The sequence below is a fragment of the Camelus bactrianus genome, chromosome 20 (assembly GCF_048773025.1).
Source record: "Camelus bactrianus isolate YW-2024 breed Bactrian camel chromosome 20, ASM4877302v1, whole genome shotgun sequence".
In the NCBI taxonomy this organism is placed as follows: Eukaryota; Metazoa; Chordata; class Mammalia; order Artiodactyla; family Camelidae; genus Camelus; species Camelus bactrianus.
Window position 1 is genome coordinate 18,077,755 of NC_133558.1, and position 14,098 is coordinate 18,091,852.

The following is a 14,098-nucleotide window of genomic DNA, read 5'->3' on the forward strand; positions in this document are numbered from 1 at the left end:
AACATTATGTGTTGGATATGAAATTGATATCCACAACATATAATATATATAACACTTAAGGAACATATGCTTATATAAATTAAAATGTAAATATCAATTTCCAGGTATCTATAGGACAGAAGCATGTGAGGGTCACTCAGAGTCAGTAGCAGGACTCCAAGAAAGAGACAGCGAGAGCAGGGTATTTAGATGAAGAATGGTCCCCAGAGGCACTTGACACTCTAACCTACACAACTCAATTTTCTGTTATAACATTTCCATCTTTGCATTTCACATTATTTGTTTTAAAAAATTAACAAGTAGAAATCTATTAGTGTTCTGTTACTGCAAAACACATTATCACAATTTAACAGATTGAAACAATGCCCATTTATCTACTCAGAGTTCTGTAGGTAAGAAGTCTGGGCACTGGGTAGTTGGGTTCTCTGCTCAGGATCTAACAAGGCTAAAATACACAGGGCTGTGGTCCAAGTTCTTGTGGTTATGGTAGAATCCCTGTTTCCTTGCTGACTGTCACCTGGGTGCCCTCAGCTCCCAGAGGCCACTTGCATTCCATTGGCCCCCACCATCTTCAAAGCCAGCAACAGAGACTCTCCCTCACTTCAAATCCCTCAATTCCTCTCACACCTACAATTCCTGACTCCGGGAAGAGCTCAGTCCCCTTGAAGGGCTCCTAACTAGATCAGGCTCTCTCTTGATAGTCTTCCTTTCTTAAAGTCAACTTGCTATGTAATATATCCTAATCAAGTCACAGTCCAAGGGACTGTGCAGGACTGTGCACCAGGGGGAGGGCATCTTGGGGGCCATCATAGAATTCTGCCTACCTTAAGAAACAACAAAGATTGGAGTTCAGTAGAAATTGCCAGCATCACTCATGATTGGAGGAATTTAACTCAGATACAACAGGTTCAGATTTTCCCTGTGGCAGAGATGGGAGTGGAATGGTGATTTCAGATACGCATTTGAGTCTCTCACGAAGAAAAGTGGCATAATTGAACTTCTGTAGGGCTGGAACCCCGAAATTGGTGTCATCATCCTTATACCCTAAACAACTTTGCCGACTGGCCAGTAAGATACAGCTGTGTTTTCTCTTTAGAAAGTTTTAATATAGATAAAATCTTTGTCATCTGGAGTCTCACTTCAGGAAAAAAAAAAAATCCTCCACTCATTGTCTCCCTAAGCCATCCACAGGAAAGAAACAAAGATAAGAAAATCCACCTTTAGTAGGGATGAATCTTGCCTCTCCACGGAAATGTCGTCTTTCTCAGACCAGCTTATTCTGATAAAAGTTCTCAGGAGGAGCTGCCTTCCTTCTTCCCAGGAAGTCCAGGAGCAAACACAAAGCTGGTGGCTCAGACCTAAAACCTAAGGCAGCTCATGAAAATGACCCACTGAGTTGCCACTGAAATTGGAGACATTTCAATGTAGAATATAGGTGTTTGATCTGAAAACAGAAGCAATTTAACTATCAGGACAATTTTAAGCTGATTTCTGGGTTTCTGTTAAGGACTGCTGTAAAGGAAGGGTGTGAGTTTCTTCTAAGGGGAAAAGGGACTAACCTGTGTAGTGGCAAAGAGCTCTTCTTAATTTGCCAGCCCTTCTTAATATATAATCTTTTCATTCTTACAACAACCTTCCATGAAGTAGGGATTGTTGTCCCCATTTAACAAGTGAAGAAGTCAAGGCTCAATGAGTCAGTGGGAAAGCCAGAATTAGAAAATGTGATTGTTGAGTTCTAAAGTCCATGCTCTTTCAAACATCTTAAAGATGCCAGGCTCTGGTCCTCTGAATTTTAAAGAGAACAGAATTTAATATGCTGGCATTTCAATTAATGGAGAAACTATGGCTATTCAATAATGGTGTTAGGATTATTGGGAATCCTCTGGAAATAAGGAAGAATTGGATCTATACTTCACATACTAAGACACAGAAAAAATCGAATATATCAAAGATCTATATAGAAAAAGAAATCATGGACATTTTAGAAGAAACCAGAGTTTTTTGTTACTCTTGTTGATATTGCAGTGCGAAAAGGCATGCCCAAGTCAGACATAAAACCAGAAGAAAATACTGATAACTTCACCTGAATAGTCCAAAGTCTATGTGCCCAAAATTGCCACAAAGTTCAAAGGCAAGTAACACAGTGGACTACTTGTGACCTATCAAAACAGACTTATAAGACTCATTTAAAGAGCTCCTACAAATCATGAGAGAAAGACCTAGCAATTAAGTAGAAAAATGAGCAAAGGATATTAAACAGGAAATACAGATGGCTCTTAAACATAAAAGATGTTTTGGGAACACTGTAACCAGATAAATGCAAACAACAACAACAACAACAACAACAACACCCCTCCGCTAAGGGATCATTTCTACATTTCAGACTGGAAAAACAAAACAAAAAACTCACATTATGCTGGTTAGAATTCAACCCTGCTTTCCAGGGTGAGTTGGAGGGACCACCCAGGTAGAGTTTGGCTTTCTGAATACAACCATTATCGAAACAGTGAGAATCCTGCTACTCACTTCCAGGGGACTACAGAGAGCTTCTTTACTGTTACCTGAAGAGCAAATAGGGTCCAAGTTTCCATTCCTCTTAGAACTCAAGGGCCTAAAATCTAATTAGGCAGACTTGATTTGGGTGGTTTTTCCTCATGTTGGCGATCTGATAGGACTGTGGGGGAAAATCATTCATGCATTTAATACCTACTGAGGCAACTTCTTTAGGCTTGAAGATAAAAAGCAGGGTAGTGTTCTCACAAAAGAATAGAAAAATAGACATGTAATCATGTAGATTTCCAAAGATCTATATTCTCCCAGGAATAATTTGGAGATGAAAACAATCTACCGAGAGTGGGGTTCGAACCCACGCGGGCACTAGCCCATTGGATCTTAAGTCCAACGCCTTAACCACTCGGCCATCCCGGTGATTGGGCATCTTTCTTTTGCAATTTTTTTTTATTAAAACCAATGTATTTGTGCTGCGCGTTAAGGAAATACTGAATTATTTCTGTTTTCATGGAATTGCATCAAAATATGAGAAGGATTACGATAGAGAAAACAAAGCAAGCTCTCTGATCTTTCAGAAACCGCCCACTTTTTCCTATCGCCCCCTCACTAGATCCTCATGTTCCAGAGAAATGTTTGCCTTTACTCAAAAAGAAAAGAAAAACGAGTAGGAGGAGGGAGGCAGAGAGTAATAGAAACCACTGCATTAACGCCACCTACTACTTCACCAAAAGCGCTCTCCCAGTTTTTCTTTAAGAGATCATCGCTTGCTTGCTGAATTCAAGCCTCCACTTTACACCCAGTGAAGCATTGGAGGCAAAAGGCCTGGGGCCGAAAAGACATTACATTAAAATGAGCTCACCTTGGGGTTACATTTGGAAATCCCTAGAGATTTCCCTAGGAAACAGTCAGTTCAAATATGTGACTTTGATTTTAATGAAAAAATGCTTTAGCTGACAGCCCAATATATCCAGAAAAGAAACACTTTGAGCTAGATCTGGGCTACAGACAGTAAGACACAGCACCAGAACTCCAAGTGCTTCCAGAAAAGCCCACAATTGTTTCAGTGGAGAATCCAATCTTTGTAGCCAATAGTATCCCCTGGAAGACTTATTACAAATGCAGATTCCAGAACCCCTCTTGCAGTGATCCTTTACTAAAGAGATGTAGTGTAGATCTCAAGAATCTTAGTTTTCCCAAACACTCCCGGGTAATTCTAACATCAATTGTCTGCTGGTGATACTCAGTTAGGAGTGCTAAAAGTTGTCATGCAGAATTTAAGAATTCATGAAAAAAATCTCCCAAATAGGAAATTTGGGGTCTCTGGAGGAGATAGAGCTGAAATGAATTCCTGAAGCATAGGTTGGAATACAGTTAATACTGAACATCGAATGTGTGAATATCCCTCAGGTAAACAAGGGCAAGCACCACAATGAAAGGGTTGTGTTGGCTGTACCAGACAGAGGGTCCAAGGACAACTTCTTAAGTTGATGAAGACCAGTCCTTATTTGGAATGTCCACATCCAGATCTTTCTCTTTGCCTGATACATTCATATACAAGAAATGATGCCCTTAAATGCTTTGGCTGTCCAGTTCTGAGTTTTGTCTCTGGCCAGATCAAAGTTCCATTCCTAGAAGAGGAGATTCCTGCTTCTACCAAACGCTGAAGGAAATTCAGATCTCTCAGTGCTGGGGCAAGAACTGGGTTGGGGATGGTGATGGAAATGACTGCAGGGTTCCACACAAAGCATATCAGAGATAGAATCTATCATGTATAGATAGATACAAAAGTTTTCAAAATATCTTATTACTGTTGTTCTTAACATGGGCTACACAGTAGAATCAGCTGTGGAAGTTCATATTTAAATGTGAAAGTAAAACAGAAATATTTTAGGCATTGCAGGCCAGATGGTCTCTGTTAAAACTCCTCAAAACTGCTGTTGTAGTGAGGAAGCAGCAGTAGATAATACTAAATGAATCAGTGTGGCTGTGTGCCAATAAAACTTTATAAAAACAGGTAATTGGCCAGATTTGGCCAGATGGGCCATAGTCTGCCCACTCAGATCCAAAGGAATTAACTCCAACAACTTTCATAAAAGCACGGGTTTTTAAAGAGAATTGCAGTTGAACACCGACAATTTGTACTAAAAGGGGTAGAGGACAGTACAAACTGAAAAGAGGACTTTGGACCTCCCCAATTACAATGGGAAGGAAGTAAGCTAAGAAAACTACTCAGCTGCAAATAAAAGCAGTTTCTTATTGAAAGGATGGATGATTCAGAGTATGGAACCAAGAGCCCAAAGAGCGGAGCCAAGAGCCTTTGTAGAACCATTCCCAGACAGCAGTGCTGATTCCTAATAAAGTAGCATCGTGTACCCACTGGATTCTAGAATTCCTGTGGACCAGTGTACCTCCTGATTTTGCTCTTTTTGAGTAGAAGTGTGTATAGAGGTTATCCTATGCCTCCTATGCCTGTCTGTTGGGAGACAGTTGACTTGTGTCTTAAGAATACAGATGTACAAATTAAGAATCTTACTTGAGGACTCCTACCCAGGGAATCACATCTGAACCTTTACCTGATTTAGGTGATGCCATCCTGGACTTCGAGTTGACAATGTACAGGAATCAGACTTGGAGTGAATATATTTTGCATGTGGGGGAGACAGAATCATTGAGGGGCCAAAGGTTAGAGAATAATGTGGTTAAAATTCAGGGCATTTTCCTTGATATCACTCACTCACAGAATGAACAAAAGAAATGAGAGTTTATAAGAGAAGGCAGACTCACTTCTAGGCCTAAGAGATGCATGGTTCTCAAAAAGAGCATAGTCTCTACTGGACTGCCAGCGTGGACAGTCCAGTGGCATCCTTGACGCTGGAGCGGTTTTCTAAAGGAAGAGGACAGTCTTCTAAAAGCAACTCACTGTTCTCATTCGACAGCAAGAACGTTCTCTTTGGTTCATACTAAGGACCAGGTTCACCTTCTAGTTAAATACCAAAGAAACTGTCAAAATAAAAAACATTAGCAAATTGAGGTGTAATATTTTGTAAAATAATATGATAGCAGGTATGAGATGTGGGGGCTTCGTGGCTTAGCTGGTTAAAGCGCCTGTCTAGTAAACAGGAGATCCTGGGTTCGAATCCCAGCGAGGCCTTTTCTTTTCTTTTCTTTTGCTTTAAAGGTAAATTCTGGTCCCTGATAAAAGACGACTAGGATTTAAACCCAACTGAAGCGTCAGATGTTGAATCTTGATGGCTGCTCTCTGACACATTTGCAGAGGAGCAAAGAAAGAGCAGTTAGAAAATTATTTGCCATGAATTAGCAAGAGTCTATGTTATAATCTCTAGTTGAACTATAATTTTCCCCTTTTATAACTACTGTCCACATTTCCTAAGAAGCTTGTATTCTCACTTAACACTTTAGCTTTTAATACAGTTCAAAGAGGAGGCAAGAACAAAGAGGTAAGTCGTGCGTATTGTAAAAATTGAGTGCTGTGGTAACTGTTTCTCCTTGTATGATTCTGGACTCTAGAATATCACTAAATATTTTGAAAAGTAGAGTAACATGATGACATCTTGAAAGAGAGTAAGAAGAATGATTAGTGAAGAAACATGTCAAAACAAAACAACAAAAAACCTAACAAGAGACTGGAGACAAATGAGACTTGAAATCTGAATAACTTCTTAGATTAAAATAAAAGACTGGAAAAAAAATTCACCAAATCCTGGAATAAAGTTTTAGCTGATCTTTTTCTTTTGATCTTCTAGAATGTGTATTCAAAGTATTCTATTCTACAAATGTATTCCCTCATCCTTAGTAAAGTGCACAACGTTCCTAGATAAGGAAAGGGTGGCATTGCTCTTAGCTTCTTGCTTCTCCCTGTAAGGAATGATGAAATTGGATGATTGCTCCTTTTGTGAGCATTTGAGAGAATAATCTGTTATATAATTTGTGGGTCCAGTACAAAATGAAAATGCAAGGCCTTTTGTTTAAAAATTGAGAAACTTAAACCAGCAATAGCACAGCATTAAATCAATTTGCCTGCCCATGAAGCCCACCCTGTTTGGGAATGCAATTATTTGCCAAAGGACTGGAGTTTTAAAGGACACCTAAAAGTGGAATGGAATGGAATCTAAAGTGATGGTCAGTGATATCAAGTACTTCTAGAAGACATGAAAACTTAAAGGTACTGAAAAGGAAAATGTTGTTACACTAGAAAAACAATTCTTAAAGTTATGACTTTGTTAGAGTCTTCCCTCCAACTGAAATAATATTTTTTTTCTGGTTGATATTATTCTTTCCTCAAACAACTCCTCCTTCTTCTAGGTTTCATTAAATGTCATCAGATCTGGAGACAGAGCATGTAGATAGTTCCTCCTTCTACTATGTTCTTGCCCCCTGTTGTCTTGGGGTATCCAAGTGACTCTTCTCTAACCTCTCATGAAGAAGAGACAAGGTTGTATTCCATACTGCAAAACTGTGCAGTATACTACATACCATTGATATGAATGATTAGAATGCTGTGGCTTGGAAAAGGTAAAAGACATCTATGTAAAACACACAACGTAATTGCTAGAAGAAGAAAAGTAACTGGCAGCCCTGCACGCTCCCTGACAAAGCTCAAAGCAGGGAACTTTCACTCACAAGGCAAACATGCTAACTACTACACTATAGAAACCATTCAGCAAAACTCTTCGATAGACCTAAACTAGGTCTCCTGTATCCATCAGTGTTCCTAAAAGTCTGAGATCCTTTCTCTATTCAGGCTTGTTACTGAGTCATCGTCTACAGTTGCATTTTTTAATTGATCCAAAACAAGCACCACACCAAAGTTAGAAGGTATCCGACACTCAGAAAATTTTAAGTATTTAAGTTATATGAGCCTTAGACTAAAACCATGACCACGATCAGAAAAATATCAAACCTCTTGGCACTGACCACATTTGACTTTTACTTGACATGATGACATCATTGCTTCAGTGAGAGCTATCGTTCAAAGCCCTGTTTCAAAAGAATCTTTTCAGGAAACCGGAACTGGCTGGGCGAGTCCCTAGCTGAGTTTGCTCCTTACCTGGTGTCCTCGTCCTCAGAACTTTGTGTCAGCTCCAAAAGGCGTATCTGCCTGGGAATGCAAATGCTCTGCGAACTGGGAAAACGCAATCAGGTGCCAGAGCTACTGGCCTGTGTTTGTCCAGTAGAACCTACCTGCTTGGAGGAGATCTCTGCCCACCACGGCAGGGCAAGGAAATTGCCCAAGCTCTCTTCTAAATTGCTCTCAGGAAAAGTTAAATGAGACCTTAATGAAGCAGCAAAGTCTGATTTGTGGTTTTGTAACTTGCAGGTCTCCATATAAACTCTGGGGAAAGGAATGGGTGAGATAGTGCAGAGAAACATCTGTAAGTACATTTGGGGGTTCTAGCTAGATTCTAGATTGTAGAATGTGAAACTTGGGGCCCAGCTTCAATTCCAGATCTGGAAAACTCTACCCTCCCTCAATCCTCCACACCAATCCACCCATCTCCTCTCCTTTTATGATAAATGTCCCATGGCGCAAGAATTCATCCCCAGCCTTATCGTTCAAACACTTATTTCTGTTTCTGGTAAGTCTAGCTTCTCCTGAAGTAAATTGTCTGAATTTGTTCCTTTCCCTTTCTTCTGAAGTGCCAAATCCTTTGTCTTTTAGGAATAAGTTCACATCCCAATAAATACCATAGACATGAAGTTGAGCATGTGCAGGTGAAGGATCTCAGTTATGAGCCTCAGACATCTCACCTGTGAAACAGAAATAAAGATGCCTTCATCACACGTAATTGAGGTGAGCAGGAGGTGAAGTAACCACCGCTGATCACGTAGCAAGCTCTCGATGTCCTCATTCCACTCACTGGTTTTCCCATGACTGGAGGCCAGGGGCTATAGCCCTAAACCCCTTGAAAGGAAAAACATCGATAGAGGGAAGAAGTGGGGGAGGATCCTGGCTTTCAGGTATAAAAATGTTTCTCTGTCCAGATTCCGTCTGAAGGAGGTTGAGTTCAGAGGGCTGGTGGGCAGCCTTCTGAGTCTCTGGAGACTTCACACCAGTGAGAGGTCCAGTGAAAATGTAGGTCCCAGGCGACAGGGGCTGGGGTATTAAGGGAAGGTGATAGATCTCACCCCTATAGGGTAAGTGGCAGTTCTAAGGACTCTAAATCTAGTGGTCCCAGGACAAGTTCCAGTGGGAACTGGATCCATTTTGCTCAGGATCCAACTTGTCCATACAATCATTCTCATTTCTCATGCTCCATCTTCCTAGCCCAGTATATCTGCTTCCATGTCTCAACCTGTTTCTTGGAAAAAGAAAAGAGAAAACTCACTCAAACAGAACTGCTGGGGAGTGAAGGGTGACAAATTATGCCACCCCCAAATATGACTCTTTGGCAGAACTATTTTGAGTTGAAGGCAATTGAGAGGCAGTAGAATCAAGGAAAGCTCTCTGCCCTCCTTCTATCTGCCTAAAAGCAGGACATAAATTTGCAAAAGTGTCTCTCCTCTTCTCTCTACTAGGAAAGACCAAGGTTAATCCCTGGAGATAACTTTAGACCCTTATCAGTGGAGAAGGCCCTGACTTAAATCTGTATAACAAAGCTTACTCTTGTTTACCATACTTTCTCTGGTCACCTCATAACTGGCCTCCCCTACTTTTTTCTTTGTTTTGTCTTTAGCTGAAGATGATATTTAAGTTTGAATTCTAAACCACCTCTGGGAGTTACTCTTTTTCCCTCTAAATATTTCCCACCTATACGTGAAGCATACATGTTAATAACTTTCTGTTTGTCTTTCTTCTGCTGATGTCTTTTGTTACAGAGCTCCCCACCAAGAATTTAGGAAGAAAGAGGGAAAATCACTTTTCCTCCCCTACAAGAGTAATGGCCACCAACCCCTTACTTGTCCTGGGACTGGACAAACCAGTCCCTAATGAAGACAGAGAACGCCCTGAAGAGACAGAAGGAAGTTGGTGAAAAGAGTAAGAGGAAAGTTCGGCAGACGTGCATGGGATAAAAGGTGTCAGAAGTCTCTACCCAGGCCTTTGGTCTGGGAGAGCCAACATTTTCTGAGGGCGAGAGTGAACTGTCGGCAGACATGACCTCAAAGGGATAAGAAGCCCCTTTTCACGACTCCAAGGGGAGAGGCTTGAACCAGGTGTCCAGGAAGCTGAAAATGGCGTTTAGTGAATACGTGGAAATGCTGCTTCTAGTTTTCTCAAAGCAGTTCTCTTGAGGGTGGGAATTGGAGCAAGCTGGTTGGTAGTCTTCTTCCTCAAGTTCAACTTCATGCCTTCCTCAGTTATCCGTAAGGAAGGACTTCTGAGGGCTTTGCTTGGAATTCCTCTTCTGAGCCTAGAGCAGCTCCTGAAGGAAAGATGTCAGGTCTTGAATCTTTGGCAGATCGGGAAAGCCCAACTCAGAGGGGACTGCTGGGGTTGTTTGATTCTTAGGGGAGCTGATCTTAGACCAAGAAAAGAGAGAAGAAAAGCAAAACATTTATTCTGGCAAAGTGGCTGATCATTCCCATGGTAAAGAAGAGGCTTAAAACCCACGAACGAGGAGCAGAGTGGCGCAGCGGAAGCGTGCTGGGCCCATAACCCAGAGGTCGATGGATCGAAACCATCCTCTGCTAACCGTTTTTTCGCATAAATTAGACTCTACTAGAATTTCGAGAAAGTGTATTTGATTTCATAAAGTTTATCTGGGAATGTGTTTAGTATTTTCCTTCTTTCTCCCCCAAATGAGGGGAGAATTTCCTTCTCACTAATTTCAAGATCTAGAGGCAAGTCTTATCCCTAGAGAGAAGAGGAGGTGGCAAATTTCATTTTTACTTCCAACAAATTATCCCTCTGCCTTTCAGAGAATACACACTGAGGTACAATATAATTTTTTTTCTTGCACATTTTCTTACACTCAAAGAAAAAAACTTGTTACTTACTTTTGCCTGAGGCCATTAGTTACTGTAAACTTACATTGCCTTTTTGCTTGAGAGGGAGTTTCCAGCTTCTTTGACACTTTTATTCACTCCTGTGTGTGATTTATTAAGTTCATTTCAAGTTAATAGTAACATTCTGTGAATTCTTCTCAAGCAATTTGATTATAATAATTGGGAAGACACCTTTTATACTCTCTCCCCATTTAGACTTACATAAACTAGATTCATGGGAATGTTATGAGAAAAACAAGAAGCAAAGAAGTTACAAGTGAAATGGTAGAAAATATTCGAATGCGTTTTAAAAAAATTTTTTTGCATCAGAATTCCATGGACAAACTCAGAAGAAAAGTAGTTTTGTTACTGATATGTTTGCAAAAGAAATTGAGAGAAAATTTCTAATTAAAACAATTAAATGAGTGCCTATAGTAGGACAATAAAATATAAACTCTTGTAAACAATGAGACTTCACAGAGCAAAATATCAAAAGAAAAAATTGTAATGAAAATTTGCATGAGGTGGACCTGTTTGTTCCTTTACTTTGCTGATGAATATGTTCTGATTTGGCAAGACAAAACATCTTCAATTTATTTTCCTTGCTTAGCCCCCCTAGCATTAGAGATTGATTGAATAAACTGTGACATATGGGTTCAGAGGAGAAATGTACGCAACTACAAAAAAGATATGGTGTGATTTCCAGGAGATATTGTTAAGTGGGAAAGAAAAAAAGTTGTAGATGAGTATTACAGTATGCTACTTTTTTTTCAAGAAAGAATAAGAGTTAGGAAAAAATGTGTTTTTCCTTCTGAAAAGGAACAGCAAATATAAACCAGTGAAGCTGGTCATCTAAAAGGGTAGTGAGAGTTCTGGGGTAACTAGAGTAAAAGATTATGGAGAGAACGTTTCTCCGAGTATACTTGTTGGTATACTTTTACCTCTTAAAAGCATGTGAATCTTCTACATTTTCAAAAATTAATGTTAAATCAACAAGGATAGGAACAAATATTAGCAACAATATTAAACCAACAAATATTACTTTAAAATTAATATTAAATCAACAAGGGATAGAATGAGGGAATACCAGAGAGAATCCTGAAGAGTTGGATTGGAGTTGGAAGTATCAATGTGAGCTCATGATTTGGAAAATATGTATACATATGTGTCCAGGCATGTATATGTGTACATATATGCATATGCATGTGTGTATGTATATATGTATATGTGTATATACATGCACATGCATTTCCTAGGTCTTTCTATTAAAAGGGAGACAGGAAGCAGATGTCATACAAGTAATTAGCACAAGTCCCCAGGAGGGGTTGTAATACTAGAAAGAAACCAGGGCATCTCTGAGAAATGCTTGGCTTCAGGACTGGGGTAGATGCGAGTCAAGCAGGAACAACTAGTTATGTTGGAAGGTAAGAATGGGCTCAGACAAATGATGGTGGTATGTTCAAGGAGCCAGAAGCCAACTTGAGGACATCTACTGACCTAAATAGGGCTAATTTGAGCATCAGTATAATTAAGGAAAATCTGAATTATTAACCATTAGGGGAAAAAATATTCCATAAGTCCCCATCAATGATAGATATTTAACTAATGGAGAAAAGAAAGGACCCTTGCTTAAATAGACCCCTGAGCGCAGACTGGTAAATAAGGAGGGCGAGCTCCCAGGAGCCCTTGGCACTTTGATGCTGCTGCCCTCAACCCACTGCATCTCTCTCCTCAGCCTTCACACTGGTCTTCCAAGCACCTGCCATGGTGACATTCTCTAGCTCTCCTCTCTACTCATATGTCACCTGCCTTAGTTCTTTTCTCATCCCTCAGATCCCAGCAGAGGCTTCACAGTGCTTCTTAATGAAGATTCTTTGGCTTGATCTCAGCTTAGCTTCCCCATCTAAGTTTCCTCAGCACCCAAACTGCCCTTATGACACCACCCTGTATTTTGATTGCTTGTTGAATAATATCTCCCTCCTGCCCTCTAGCAAGGGAAGGAACAGGGAATAGTGGAAGAGAGAAAAACAGGAGAGTCACAGACTGCCCTTGAGATGTGGATGTAAAAATCAAAAAAGATCCCTCAGAGATTGAACCCTTGGTTTTAGTTGTGTAAACCATGAGCTTTATCACATCCCAAATATCTCAAACCAATGTTGAAGACCGTTTATGACCTATGCTTGTTATTTTATGGATGTCTTCAAAGCCTGCAGGGTTCATCAAGATAACAATCGTTTAATGGCACCAGAATTTTTACTACAAGTAAGATAACTAAACAGAGATCCAAAGGACCGAAATCCAACTCCTGGGATTTCTGTACTCCAGGCTAACTGGTTCATGTGTAGGCTTATCTCAGTTTGTTCTCAGTTCTTTATCATAAGCTTGAAATTACAAAATGAAATATCATTTGAACCTCCAACCTTCCTCACTTTCTTTTTAAAAGTGGTTCAGTCTACACTACCTCATGAGTGTTAAGCGTGAGTTCTACCATTGAACAATCCCCTCCCCTTCCAGCTGTCCCCTCTTTCTCTTTTCATTCCCCTACACCTGAAAATGTCAGATACCCTAGGGGAAGAATATTCTATGGGCAGTAAAAAGTATCAAAAGAAAATCTAATCAGAAGACTTTGTCTTTGTCATAAGTATACATAGAAGGAAATAAATAAATTTTTAAATGGATACAAGGATATATGGAAATTAACAAATGAAAAATTTGATATTCCAATTCAGTAGGCAGGTAAAGGTGATTTTAAAATAAATTGTGATGGTTTAACTAACTTTGCCCATGGGAGAAAACTAAGATGGATATTTACTTCTCAATCAGTAACAAATCAAGTTCCAGGTAGATTAGTGATTTAAATACAAAATATAAAATAATAAAACATGTTGTTGCAGTTAATAAAAGAACTCAGAAGAAAAAAATACTTACTTAGAAACTATTGCATAAGAAATGTGTGAGCAACAAAGACTTAATAAAAACATGCTTCAATGGAAATCTACAAAATCATAATAAGCTATCTTAAATCAAATGTACATAAAAGAGAAATTCACAGAAGAAAATATCCACCTGAAAATTAGAAATGAACAAGGCTGAGAATGAGATGTGGAGAGAGGGCTGTTTTGGTCCATCACTTCATTGTTTTAACCAGGGACAATGTCTTCAAGTTATTTCAATTCCTTAGAGTCTTTATGAATTGTCATAATATTTTAATACTTTCACACATTGTTTTCCAGTAGTCTTCTAAAATGTTTCTTCATAAAGTTAAAGCATTCTAAAGAATGTAATTGCCAGCAAATGGTAAAATTTGAACATAAAAAGAGTTCAATCCATCATTGAATTTTGTCCATTGGAACCTAAGAACAATTTGACATACACTAGCATCCTTTAAAAATATACTTGGTATACTTTTATTCAACAGTAGAAAAATGTTTGTGACTTCTTTTTCTCTTTCAAATTCATTTCTGTTCTATAGCTACCATGGAATTTTATCCCCATAAGAAAACCAGGACCAGATGAAATAAAACAGGTATGTCAAAGGTCCCACCGAGATTTGAACTCGGATCGCTGGATTCAGAGTCCAGAGTGCTGACCATTACACCATGGGGCCTGCTGTGGTGCGCTATTTTCTCAATTCTTTGATGAT

The 14,098-nt window shown here is 39.5% G+C and overlaps 4 non-coding genes across 4 annotated transcripts; 2 read left to right on the forward strand and 2 right to left on the reverse strand.

Moving 5' to 3' along the window:
• Window positions 1–2,845: 2,845 nt before the first annotated feature.
• Window positions 2,846–2,928, reverse strand: TRNAL-UAA (transfer RNA leucine (anticodon UAA)). The gene has a single exon. It is a non-coding gene; the product is annotated as a tRNA-Leu (tRNA).
• A 2,660-nt stretch (window positions 2,929–5,588) lies between these two features.
• TRNAT-AGU (transfer RNA threonine (anticodon AGU)) lies at window positions 5,589–5,662 on the forward strand. The gene has a single exon. It is a non-coding gene; the product is annotated as a tRNA-Thr (tRNA).
• Window positions 5,663–10,089: 4,427 nt separating this feature from the next.
• Window positions 10,090–10,161, forward strand: TRNAM-CAU (transfer RNA methionine (anticodon CAU)). The gene has a single exon. It is a non-coding gene; the product is annotated as a tRNA-Met (tRNA).
• A 3,829-nt stretch (window positions 10,162–13,990) lies between these two features.
• TRNAQ-CUG (transfer RNA glutamine (anticodon CUG)) lies at window positions 13,991–14,062 on the reverse strand. Its single transcript has one exon. It is a non-coding gene; the product is annotated as a tRNA-Gln (tRNA).
• Between the last annotated feature and the right edge of the window lie 36 nt (window positions 14,063–14,098).